Here is a 12,549-nt window from a genome sequence, read left to right as displayed (position 1 = left end):
TGCCCACACACGTGTGCCCGCAAGTACGGGAGCGGCACCTCACATTCCCTTCAGGGCAGAGAGGCCCCACCAGCTTCTTCCCATGGGGCAGCTCCCACTGTGCGCCCTGTCTCTACCGCATCCCAGTCCTGGGTGTGAATCCCTGGACGCTTGCCCTCAGCCCCCTGGGTCCTCTGACCCGAGGCAGACCCAGATGACTGAGACGGGGAGACAGGAGGCAGGTGGAATGAGCAAGGTTGTTTATGGGGCCGGCTGGCAGGTGAAAAGGCAAGGGGCTGCAGTGAGGACTGCTGGCTTGGGGACGTGCAGGGAATGACACCCTCCTCTCTGGGTCTGGTGGCTGAGCTCTGGACAGAGGTGGACAGAGGTGGGCCTGGGATGGGCAGAGATGGGGCTGGAGTCCAGGGTGGGCCCCTCTGCCCTTGGCGACAGCATGGAGGCCGGGCCTCCCTTCTCTGCAGATGCCGGGCGTCTACTCTCCTGGGGTCACTTCACCTGCAGTAGGAGCCCGGGGTCAGGAAGGGGGCGGGTGTGAGGGGCAGGGTCCCCAGAGGCCAGGCCCCAGGCCCCTGAGTCCTGCCAGCCAAGTCGGACGTGAGCAGGAGCCCAGCATCTGTTTCCACAGGAGGAGGGCGGAGGCCGCGGGGAGGGGGGGTCTCCGCTGTCTCAGGGCTGAGAGGCCCGGGCCTGTGCTGTGGCCCCTGATGGCCGTATACACCCCCGCTGCCCGTGGGCTCCCTGGGCCAAGCCCAGAGTGTCCCCCAGCCTTGCACACAGGGGTGCTGGCTGCCTTACCTTGAGGAAGGTGACAAAGCCGCTGTAGAGCAGAGTGAGGAGGAAGAGGGCTGCGAACGTGGGCCACAGTCTGCTGGCGTCCTCCAGGTCCGTGGAGTCCCCGCCGCTCTCATCGTGGCTCTGGGGGGCTGGGGGGGCCACGGCCAGACCTGGGGAGCAAGGGCCCCAGTGAGAAGGTTCAGCCTGCCCACGGCGGGCTGCCCAGGGACAGGCGGCGGCTCTGGGCGCCCCTCTCCTGACATAGCGCCCCCCCTGACGCGTGTCTGTGAACTTTCTCCCTGCCACCCCTCCCCCTGACACCGGGGCTCCGTGGAGCCAGGCGGGCCCAGCATCGCCGAGCGGCGCAGACGGACTGCCACCCAGCAGGCTGCCACATAAGTCAGCACATCCCCGTGACGAGTGTGGGTGGGAGATGGGTGGCACCCAGCAGGTGTGGACACACGGGGACCCTGCCAGGCCGCGGTGGAAGCCCCCGTCAGGAGCGGCTGCTGTGATGAGCGGGGCCAGACGGACCGGGGACAGCACTCTACGCGGAAGGAGCGCCATGCTCTGGGACGCAGCCTGACGCCAGGAGGGCAGAGGGGCCCCGTGTAGCTGGAGTGGGGAGCTCGGAAGGGGAGCCGGGGCTGTTTGGGGTCCTTCAGAGCAACAGGGAGCCCCCCAGGGCCTTGAAGCAAGGGCCTAGCACGTCCAAGCATCCACTGCACGGGAGCCTTGGGGATGGGTCCAGCCGGCACACTCCCTCCCCTGGCAGGAAGTCCTGACGGAACCATCGCCAGCGGACGTGCTCCTGGCTGTTCCCCTACACGCATTTTCTGAGGCTCCGCTCTGGGCTTGACCAGGGCTGCCGACGCTGGGTCTGGGGCGGTGTGGCCCAGGACCCGCGTGCCGTGTCATGGGCGCAGGAAGCAAGCGTGGAGACCGTGTGGCCTTGCCAACTGGAGCAGTCTGCGGGTCTAGTAACAAGACGGGCACGTCTGCGTTCCGTTCATTTCATTTTTCTAGTGACTACGCCCGACTGTTCTCTGGAAGGTATCGCTCCGTGGTGGACACGACACGTTCAGGAAGGCAACCGTCCTCGCTCCAGATAATTCGGGAAAGCCTGTTCCAGGCAGGTGGAAGGTAGTGGGGAACAGCTGAGGCTCAGCCAAATGTGACAATGGTCGCCCGTGGACAGAGCGTCGTCCAGGGAAGGCCGGGCGTTCCGGTCCCCCACGGGGGCAGCAGCCGAGCCCTGCAGTGGAGAGGGCTTGACAGAGGACAGGGGAGGGTGGGGGACATGCCTCCTTGGCAGCCTCCACTCCGCGTGGCAGCACACACCAGCGGGCAGTCCGTGGCGCACAGCCTGGAGAAGCCCTATACGGGGCCGGTCTAACCAGGACTCGAGCCAGTCGGGCTGGCAGGAAGTGGCTTCCACTCGTGTCTGGGGTGGGGTCAGGACCCTCCCTCCATGGGGGCTTTATGGTGTAAACACCACGCAGGACGGGAGATCTGACCCAGCTCGGCCCCCTGCTGTGGACACGGAGCAAAGGTCCTGTGTGGGGCAGTCAGTGGCAGAGAAGATGCCATTGGGTTCATCCCTCCACCCACTCCTCATGTCAGCACGTGCGGACGCTAAAGCCTTGACTGATTCCCTCATGCGTCTCTCCTCCCTGGATGCCCACACCTCTGACCCCCATGCCCAGGGTGGGGCTCGTGTCCCTCTGTCCCCCGTGCCCAGGGTGGGGCTCGCGTCCCTCTGTCCCCCGTGCGCAGGGTAGAGCTCGCGTCCCTCTGACCCCCATGCCCAGGGTGGGGCTCGCGTCCCTCTGTCCCCCGTGCCCAGGGTGGGGCTCGCGTCCCTCTGTCCCCCGTGCGCAGGGTAGAGCTCGCGTCCCTCTGACCCCCATGCCCAGGGTGTGGCTCGCGTCCCTCTGTTCCCCGTGCCCAGGGTGGGGCTCGCGTCCCTCTGTCCCCCGTGCACAGGGTAGGGCTCGCGTCCCTCTGTCCCCCGTGCCCAGGGTGGGGCTCGCGTCCCTCTGACCCCCATGCCCAGGGTGTGGCTCGCGTCCCTCTGTTCCCCGTGCCCAGGGTGGGGCTCGCGTCCCTCTGTCCCCCGTGCGCAGGGTAGAGCTCGCGTCCCTCTGACCCCCATGCCCAGGGTGGGGCTCGCGTCCCTCTGTCCCCCGTGCGCAGGGTAGAGCTCGCGTCCCTCTGTCCCCCGTGCCTAGGGTGGGGCTCGCGTCCCTCTGTCCCCCGTGCGCAGGGTGGGGCTCGCGTCCCTCTGTCCCCCGTGCGCAGAGTGGGGCTCGCGTCCCTCTGTCCCCCGTGCCCAGGGTAGAGTTCACGTCCCTCTGTCCCCCGTGGGCAGGGTGGGGTAAGGTGGCCGACAATGTTCTCTTTCTAGGAGCCAGGTCAGCTGGACCTCTGTGTGTCCCCATCTTTAGTGGCTTTAACTAAGGAAGCACGTTTGTAGGGTGTACGTGGTGTTGCCCGTCTGTCCCTGCGGCCTGGCTGTCCTTCCTCATCTCCTGCATCGTGATGGCAGGCTCGGAATTCCCTCTGCTGTTGAGCGAGGCTGGGCTGTGGGAAGCCTCACAGCAGGAGGCCAGCAGCGGGCACTGTGATTAGCTGCGGAGGGCCCGGGAGGGGCTGGCAGAGAAGCAGAAGGGCTGGAGGTGTCTGGGTGCTGGAGAGCCCCAGGCTTCTGTCTGTGGGACCTCCTCACGCGAGCTGTGGAGCAGGACCGGGTCAGGAGGAGGGGGATGTGTTATTTTCCAGCGACAACGCGGAGCACAAGCGTCCCCAGCATCGTGGCTGCCCGCGTGCCGGGCCTGTGCTGAGTGTGCCACGGCGCCACCCTGCTTAGGAACAGGGGAGCTGTGCTAGGCTGAGAGGCAGGACAGGCCTGTGGGTGCAGGACGGGGGAGCCCGGGGGTCCTGCGGGGAGAGCAAGCAGGACCCCAGAAGAAGCAGAGCACAGCCGCAGTACAAGGATGAGGGTGCTGGGCCGCAGAGAGGAAGCGGCTGAGGCCTCGCTGAGCGCGGAGCACGGGCTCATTCCGCGAGGTTGAGGTTGCCCTCCTGGCTGGAGGAGGGGTCCAGGAGACATGGGCAGGGCCCCAGCTGCCTCCCTGAGCAGGCCTGTCTGCAAGGCCCAGCCCTTAGTGGGCTGGTGAGGGCTTGGCCTGCCTGGAGGAGGGCTCTCTCCCCATCTGCTCCCAGGGGGCCCTGGGGGTCAGGCTAGGCCCCCTGCACCTTCTGAGTGTGTGACCCTGGCAAGTGGGTGTACTTCTGTCCCTGCAGTAAGATTGGTGTGTTTGGGCCCTGGAGGCTCCAAGTCCACGGTTGGGGAGGGACGCACAGCTGCAGGCATAGGGTGAGGGCAGTGCTGGGCCCTGGGGAGGCTTGGCCGTGTGCGGAAACTGGGAGAGGCCTGGCCCAGGACCCATGGCAACCAGAGGCATAGAAGCCACGGCCCAGGGGAAGGGAGCGCAAGAGCCGGGACGCCTCATTCGAGCTGAGCCCTGCCCCCTGGGCTGTCTGGCCTCTCCCATGCTGGGCACGGGTGTGTGCTCGGTGACCCAGGTGCGCACGTGCACCCACACCTGGAGCCTGTAGCCGGGGCTCCGTGCATGAGGGAAGATCAGTGTCCAGCCTGGGTCTGGGTCTGCCCGGGGGCTGGTCTGGCCTCACCTGTGACATCAGACCTTGGAGAGCCTGGGTCTGTGCCTCGGGGCAGCTGGGTGTAGGAGAGTGGAGCCAGGAGGAGCGTCAGTGTGGACCTGGCCCTCAGGGAGTCCAGGGGAGGGAGGAGAAGCAGGGCCAGGAGACTACTGTGGGGGCTGGAGAACATACCCGGGGGCCATGAACCGTGACAGGCGGCCCAGGGCAGGTGGCATCCAGAGGGAAAGGGTGCAATGCCTGGAAGTTGGGCTGAGGACAAGGGGTCCCAGCCTAGGTGGGCAGACAGGGCTGGCCCCGCGCCGAACTTCGGGGGAGGCACGCTGGGGTAGAGGCAGGTGGGCTCGGGGACCCCTTCAGGCTGCTGCCCACCGGGATGCCCCCACTGCCGAGCCGGTGGGAGGAGGTGGTGGGGTCAGCGCTGTTTGGGTATCTGCTCCATTGTGGACGGATGCTCATGGCAGGATGTGGGCTGTTGGCGGGGCGTCCGAGCCAAGGAGCCCGACCCGCCTCCCCGCATGGCCCCCACATTGCTGCCATGGCCTCCACTGGGCATCTTCCCCCAGCTCCCGAGGGCAGTCTGGCGCCCGGACCACCTGCTGCCTCTCCATAAGCGGGAGGAGGGAGGTGTCCTGCGGCCTGCTCGGCCTAAGGTGTCCAGCACTGTCCCACCAGGGCCTTGCTGGGCCGGGAGGGGGCTCTATCAGGGTGCTGCTCCCCGATGGGCTGGCAAGGGGGTCTAACAAGGGCCTCGGAGGGGAGAGTTAGCTCTAACCCTCCACCATGAGCTCCCACCCCGGAGGGCCCACCCGCTCCCCCCTCGGCGGCCTGCAGTCAGGGGCTGTTGTGGGCGTGTGCTGGTCAGATCCCCGGCACCGGGAGCAGCTCCCCTTCTGGGTGTGCCTGGCTCCGAGGTGCTGACTGCTCTCCCCGACCACCGGGCCTCCTGGGGCTCGGGGAGGGTCAGACGTCCCTGGAGGGTAGGGTCTGGGACGACCCCCTCACCAGGGGAGGCCCGTTCCGAGCCCAGCAGTGCGGCATGTCTTGGGGGGAGATGGTTGCTCTTTGGGGCCTGGCGGGGGAGACAGCACCTCCCAGCCCTCCTAGTCCAGCGTGCGGTGTGCAGACAGGGTTCGGGGGGCCGGTGTCAGGGCATCCACAGCCCACTGCAGACGCCCGGCAGACACCGAGCAGGCCGGTGGCACAGCCCTGGGGCCGTTTGGCTCCTGGGGGCTGCCCCTCCCCCCAGCCTGTGCTCGCGGAGGCCGGGGGGGGGGACGCCCTCGCGTCTGTGTGTGACTCACCCGTGTCCAGGCTCCAGCTGGCGTTGAGCACCTTCCGGGAGGCGTCGTGCCTGACCACGCACGTGTAGGTGGCCAGGAGAGGGCCCTGGGCCGCGAGGACACGCAGGACACTCCAGGTCTGGAACGTGGTGTTCCCAGGCTGGGGCATGGGCGATGCAGTGGCAAACCCTGTGGCGTCCACCTCCGCGTGGCCCCTGAGCCAGGTGAGGAGGATGTCGGGGGGCGAGAAGCCAGACACCTCACACAGGAGCCAGGAGGCCGCGGGGGGCACGGTCAGGATGCGGACGGCGAGGCTGCTGGGCGCCGTGGCAGCTGCGGGGACAAGCCCTGTCATGCTGGGGCCACCCGAGGCCTGGGCGAAGCTGGGTGGGGGTGCGTGTGTGGGGGCGGGCAGCCTCCCTGTCCCCGGGCCTGGGAGCGGCTTACCGTGCTCTCTAGGCACTGCGGACGCCAGCTGGGGGGGCCTGCTGGGGCGGCTCAGCGCGCAGGCGATTCTGGCCCCCGAGGCCCACAGCGACACGGGCAAGGACAGACGGCTGCTCAGGCTCTGGGAGCCATTGACGTGCTCCTCCAGCGACCCCTCCTCCACGGCCCCGCTGGGGGGCGCCCCGGCCACCTCCCAGGACAGGCGGGCCTCCTGCAGGTCATCCCCCACGGCCAGGCAGGTGAAGGAGGCCTCTCCCTGGAGCCACGGCCCCCGCAGGGGAGGGCGCAGCACGTAGAGGCTGGGAGGGTGGGTGTGGTTCCAGCAGTCTGCAGAGGGGAGTGCCCTGGGTCAGTGGTCAGCGGGGGACCTCGGTGCCTGGGGGCAGTGCCAGGCCCAGGCTCGCTGGCTCCCCAGTGCAGACCCCCCCCCCCTTTGTTGCTTCCTGGCCTCCCACTGCCGGGCTGGGGGCTGGGTTGCAGGCTGGGATTTCCCCAGGGTCCCCCCAGGCCATTCTTCCCCTTCTTCCCTGGCTCTGCGTCCCAAGGAACTGGCCTCTGCGCATGGCATCCCCTGGGCTTCCTGGCTCCGCGGCTTGCGTCTGGGTGTGGCTGGTGGAGGGCACTGCAGGGGAAGAGGGCGTGAGACCAGCGGGACTCGTAGTCGGGGCCATGGTCTCCCTGGGCCCCTCAGCCTTCCTGCTCTCTGGGGTCCGGAGACGTATCCGCACCTGCTGCTGGCCCTTCCTCAGGGCTCCTGAGTGGTCACCATGCCACACTCACCCCTACAGTTAGAGCGAGAATGGCCAGTAAGTTATCAGGCCTTAGGTTTGGGACTGACTAGGGGCCTGAAAGTTTGTTCTGTTAAGGGTCAGACGGTAAATATTTAGGTTTTGCAGTCACATGGGGCCCCTGTGTCTCCACCCTCCCCCACCCCCCATCCCACTAAAACTGCAAAGACCATCCCCAGCTTGTAGGAAACAGGCTCTGGGCTACGGGCCGTGTGGCCTTCCCAGGTGGAGAGTGCTGGCCTGTTGGGAGGGCTGGGCTCATGGGGCCAGCACAGCTGTCTGCCCCACGGAGGTCATCTTCCCGTGGAGGCCCTCCCGGCCTGCCTGCAGCGAGTCCCCGGAGCTCTGCCAGGGCCGGGGTCCCCGTCAGCCGGGCTCCCCATGGACGGGGTCTGGCACGTACCCCTGCCCCAGGTCAGGGTGGCATTCTGCATCCTTGCCTGGAGGACTGACCTCTCCTTGATGTCCCATCCCTTTGGGTCTGACCGGGCTGTGCTGAGCCAGGGAACTGGCAGTATTCAGAGATGGGGTCGTCACGGGTGGGGCGGGCTGTGGAGGGCCCACGGAGGGGCCACACAGACCACAGTTTCTGCCCCTCGTGTGGGCCACACCGATGCCCCAGAGGGTTGGCGCTGGGGCTTCCCTTCTTTGCAAACATGGCTTGCTGCCCCACTTGGAGGAGTGAGCCCTGGACCCTTCCCCGAGGGCCAGGCAGGGCAGCTGTGACCCTCGGAGAGGCAGCCGGGTGGAGGGGCAGCTCACTGAGAGGGGGTCCTGCTGCAGGGACCCCTGGGTCCACTGTCACGGCTCCTGAGCCTTAGGGTGACATGCTACAGCTCTGTAAGGGTCATAGGCCAAGTCCCGTCCTGCTGGCCACGTCGGCCACATGTCCTCACACGAGGCTCTGGGACAGACTCACGTCTGAGCCCTGTCCACTGGGCCAGGTGAGTCCAGTGCTGGTCTGTGGCCCCGCCCCTGTCCGCTGTACTCTCTGCAGGGTGTCTGGTGGGGGGTCTCCTGTTCACAAGGGGCCTGAGGGGGCATCTGCTTGTGCCCAGCACAGGGCCTACTGTGTGGTCAGGGCTCCGTAGACCCCGCCTCAGTGCCTGCCAGTCCTGACCCAGAGAAGTCACAGAGGGCTGCCTGAAGGAGTCAGCCTAAGGGACGGGAAGGCAGGAGGGGGCACGCTGGGGTGGGGGCTCCTCACCTGGGACCCTGGCAGTGCTGAGGGTGTTGGTGGGCTCCTCTGACAGGGATGGCCTGCGAGTCGACAGGGAGGTCTTCACTTTCCGGGACTCTGAAATCGGAGGGAGAGTGGTGGGGGAGGGTCAGACGGTGTGTGCACCAGGGGGAGGCTGCTCGGCGGCCAGGAGGACCTGGGGACGGCAGGAGGGAGGGCCGAGTGGGCTGCAGGGTGCAGAGGTGGGGACAGGGCCATGGGAGGCCTCACGTTCCGCCACAGACTCTCTTGCACGCTGGGCACAGGGTCTGTGGGGACAGGATTTGAGGGGCCCGGGTGCCGGCCTCGTCCTCGTCCTCTGGGTGGCAGGTGCGGGAGACCCTGCAGGCCATCCTCGGGGGTCCGGGGGCCGCCCACCTGGCCACTGGATGGGCTTCTCCATGTGGTAGCTGGGGCTCCAGCTGACGGCGTTGCAGTGGTACGGGCCTGGCTCCTGGGGGGTGACCAGTAAGGACAGCTGAGTGTGTCTTCTGTCCAGGACGATCAGTTTGGTCTCTTGGATCTGGTCCTGCCCCTCCAACTTCAAGGTGATCTGCACGGACTTCAGGGAGGGTCCCTTTGCCAAGCAGGCCAGGACTACGTGGTTGTCTTCCTGTGGGGCTTCACATCTCGAGACCAAGGGAAATAGATCCAGCGGGGTTACGGGGTCTGGAAGACAGACAGGGGTTGTGAAGCTGGGGGCCCTGGAGGTTCAGGGTGGTGGGGGAGGGGGCTCAGGTGTGGCCCGTAGCTCCTCCTGTCCTTCGAATCCAGTAACGGGTGCTTCCCCCACTGTAGAGCCCGTGTTGCCTAGACCCCAATTCAAGGTACACCCTGGTGATGGGCCTGGGGCCATGTCCCCCCCCCCCCCAGGCCTCCAAATGCTGGCCCTCGGCCAACCTGCAGGAGGCCTGGGACCCCTATGCCTGCAGAGGGGCCTCGTGGCTGGACTTCCGTGTGTTTCCCTGAGGAGTGGGCGGGATCAGACGCTGCCCTCCCCAGTGCCTGGCCCCAAGGCCTCTGCTACTTGGGGTCCAGGCCCATGAGTGCTTTGTCTTCACAGAAGGCCTTCGACCATGCCCTGGGGTGGGGCGCAGGTCGCCCTGCGGTGCTCTGGGCCCATGGGCTGTCACTCATGGACACTGGGTCCAGAGGTGGCAGGTCCCTGAATGAGGCTCCCTAGTGGGCTGGCTGCAGTCCCCTTGTCCTCTTCCTGGGGACATGGCTGGCCAAGAGTGGCCGAGTGAGCGGGGGTCCCTGCCTGTTTCCCTGACAGCTCTGCCGCCGTAGTCTGTGGCCCCTGTCCCGTGCCAAGCCCCCCAGACACCATGCTGCCTTTGCTCAGAGAGGACCAGACATGCCCATTCTCCAGCCGCCCACTCCATGGGTCCCTGGGGCAGGACCCACCTCTCTACTCTCCCAAGTACCCGGCCAGCCTGCCCCTACCTTTTCCTGGGCTTTCCCAACAGGACTATCTCCCACCCACGTCCCAGGGGCCCCTACATAGCATCCCCGGCATTCCCTCGCGCCCTGCCAGGACTCCCACACCACACCATGGGGCAGATGCCGGGCGTGGGTGGGTTGCGGGCCCAATTGTGTCCTAACCCCTGCTCCGCAGAACGTGACCTCATTTGAAGATAAGGTCCTAGTGGGTGAATTAATGATTCAGAGAGGTCATACTGCCGGAGGGTGGGCTCCAAACCCCCTGTGCCTGGTCCTTACGAAAGGGGACGCACAGCACACGCACCATGGGCGGATGAGGGGGTTTGGAGGGATAGGCGACAAGCCAGGGAGGCACGGGTAGCCCACAACCGGCAGCCACCAGGGTGTGGAGGTACGGGACCCAGGGAGTCTAACCCCATAGCCTGATTTTGGGCTCTCGGCCCCCAGAACGGGCACAAGTAGTGTCTGTCATTCCAGCCGCCCGCAGGAAACAAAAGCAGGTTTTGGAACCAGAAGTGGAGTTTGCTGCAACCAACAGCTAGAAATACAGACGTGGCCTTGGAGCCGGCTGGCTGGCAGAAGTGGCGCCTCGAGGGGCATGTCAGGAAAAGGCAGACTGTCCTGAAGACTGTTGGCAGAAGTGTGGATGTGAAAGGTGACCCTCGTGAGGACTCAGAATGGAGGGAGAGCCGGGCAGACAGCGTCTCTCATCTGGGAGAGCTCGGGTGCCGCCACAGAGACGGCGCCACGGAGATGGTGCCACGGAGACAGTGCCACAGAGACTGCACCACGGAGACGGCGCCATGGAGACAGTGCCACAGAGACAGCGCCACGGAGACAGTGCCACAGAGACAGTGCCACAGAGACGGCGCCACGGAGACAGTGCCACAGAGACGGCGCCACGGAGACAGTGCCACAGAGACTGCACCACGGAGACGGCGCCATGGAGACGGCGCCACGGAGACGGTGCCACGGAGATGGTGCCACGGAGACAGTGCCACAGAGACTGCACCACGGAGACGGCGCCACAGAGACAGTGCCACAGAGATGGCGCCACGGAGACAGTGCCACAGAGACTGCACCACGGAGACGGCGCCACGGAGACGGCGCCATGGAGACGGCGCCACGGAGACGGTGCCACGGAGATGGTGCCACGGAGACAGTGCCACAGAGACTGCACCACGGAGACGGCGCCACGGAGACAGTGCCACAGAGACGGCGCCACGGAGACAGTGCCACAGAGACTGCACCACGGAGACGGCGCCACGGAGACGGCGCCACGGAGACGGTGCCACGGAGACGGCGCCACGGAGACGGCGCCACGGAGACGGTGCCGCTGTGCTTGGTGTGGAGCAGGCCTGCAAGGGCCGGGCGTGGGCACTTGGCTGAGGAGCTGTCCACGCACAGTGCAGAGGGCCCGGCCTACGCTCGCTGCTCCTGGGGAATGCAGGAGGAGGCGGCACACGGGAGCCAGAACTAGACGCTTCGGGAAGGTCTCTGCCGCCCTGGACGCGGGGCTGGGGTCTGGCCAGTCCTCCTCCCGCTGGGGGGTCACGCGTGTGGTCCCATCAAGTGTCTGGGAGGAGCTGGCAGCAGCCACGTGGTTCCCCGGGAAAGGTCCGCGCAGGGCCGTCTTGCCCATGGACTGTAGGGGAGGCCGACAGGGTTTCTGGGAGTTCTACGGGAGCACAGAGGTGCCTGCCTGAGGGACGTGGAGGAAGGCTGGCGTTCAGGACAGCGTCGTGGACGCGGAGGGCGCAGAGGACCCAGGCCTCAGGGCGCCGCTGCCCCGTGGTGGGGCTCGGAGGGTGGGCCTGCTGCACCTGGCTCTGCAGACAGAGCGTGGAGCTGAAGTGGATTCTTCCGGAGCCTTATCATCGGGTGGGGAGCCCTGCTGGACCTGGCCTGTCTTCCTTCGGATCGCTCCCTGCTGGCCCGCACGGTCCACCCCGCACCTGCCCCGGCTCCGTGTCTGGAGGTCTGGAGGCGGACAGACCTGTGCCCCGCGGTCGGTCGCACTCCTGTCCCTCCTCTCGCTGACTCAGCTGGTATTTGGGTGAGATCTCGAACATGGGGTGACTTCAGGACTCTGGCACGGGAGCAGGACGTGAACGTCGGGGGCCAGAGGGTGGACTGCGACGGCTTGAATTATGAGCCCCGGTGTGCGTACTCACGTCCCGTCGCCCCAGCACCGCAGAACGGGGCCTTGTTTGGGAACAGGGTCATGGAGACTGAGACCCTAATCCCACATGATGGACACCCTCATCGAAGGGGATCTGGACACGCGCACACACGGGGACGACACCATGTGTGCGGGAAGGCAGACAGCAGAGACGCACCTACAAGCCGAGGACGGTGGCAGCCCCTCCTGCAGCACGTGCTCCCTCCCGGGCCCGGGGAGCCGGCCCTGCCGACACCCCCATCTGACACCTGACTTCCAGACGACTGAGTTTCTGTTATGTGCGCCCCCCGTCGGGGGTCCTGGTGCACAAACGCAGTGCAGGGGCATCCCCGCTTGGGGCCCCCCTCAGCTGTGGCGCTGGGCCGGGGTGGGGTCCACGTAACCAAGACGAAGCCAGAGCCGCGAAGTGCCCACCTGGAGCGTCCACGGGGCGCAGATGTCCCGGGACCCTCGAGCGGCCGGCTCACAGCCATGCTCGCCGTTGCCTCCCCGACCCCTCAGGTGTGCAGGTCTGCACCTCCCCTCTCTGCCTCCTCCCCACCCGCCCCTCCCAGACCCTCGCTGCCACGGCTCCACGGCCCGTGGGCCACCCTGGCCATCTGCATGGAGGCCAGCGAGCCCCCGACACGGTCCCACAGGCCCTTGGCTGCGCTCTGCCTCCTCCGAGGTCCTGGGCCTGGCACCGCCTGCCCTTCGAGCGCAGAGACGTGGGCGCGCAGTGCCGTGCCC

At 66.9% G+C, this 12,549-nt stretch overlaps 1 gene segment (V, D, J or C); it reads right to left on the bottom strand.

Moving 5' to 3' along the window:
* Nucleotides 1-12,549, bottom strand: part of LOC130544844 (Ig alpha-1 chain C region-like) — a 137,909-nt gene that overhangs the window by 111,415 nt on the left and 13,945 nt on the right.

The sequence above is a fragment of the Ursus arctos genome, unplaced genomic scaffold (genome assembly GCF_023065955.2).
Source record: "Ursus arctos isolate Adak ecotype North America unplaced genomic scaffold, UrsArc2.0 scaffold_25, whole genome shotgun sequence".
Taxonomy (NCBI): Eukaryota; Metazoa; Chordata; class Mammalia; order Carnivora; family Ursidae; genus Ursus; species Ursus arctos.
This window is presented reverse-complemented; position numbering and strand designations above follow the sequence as displayed.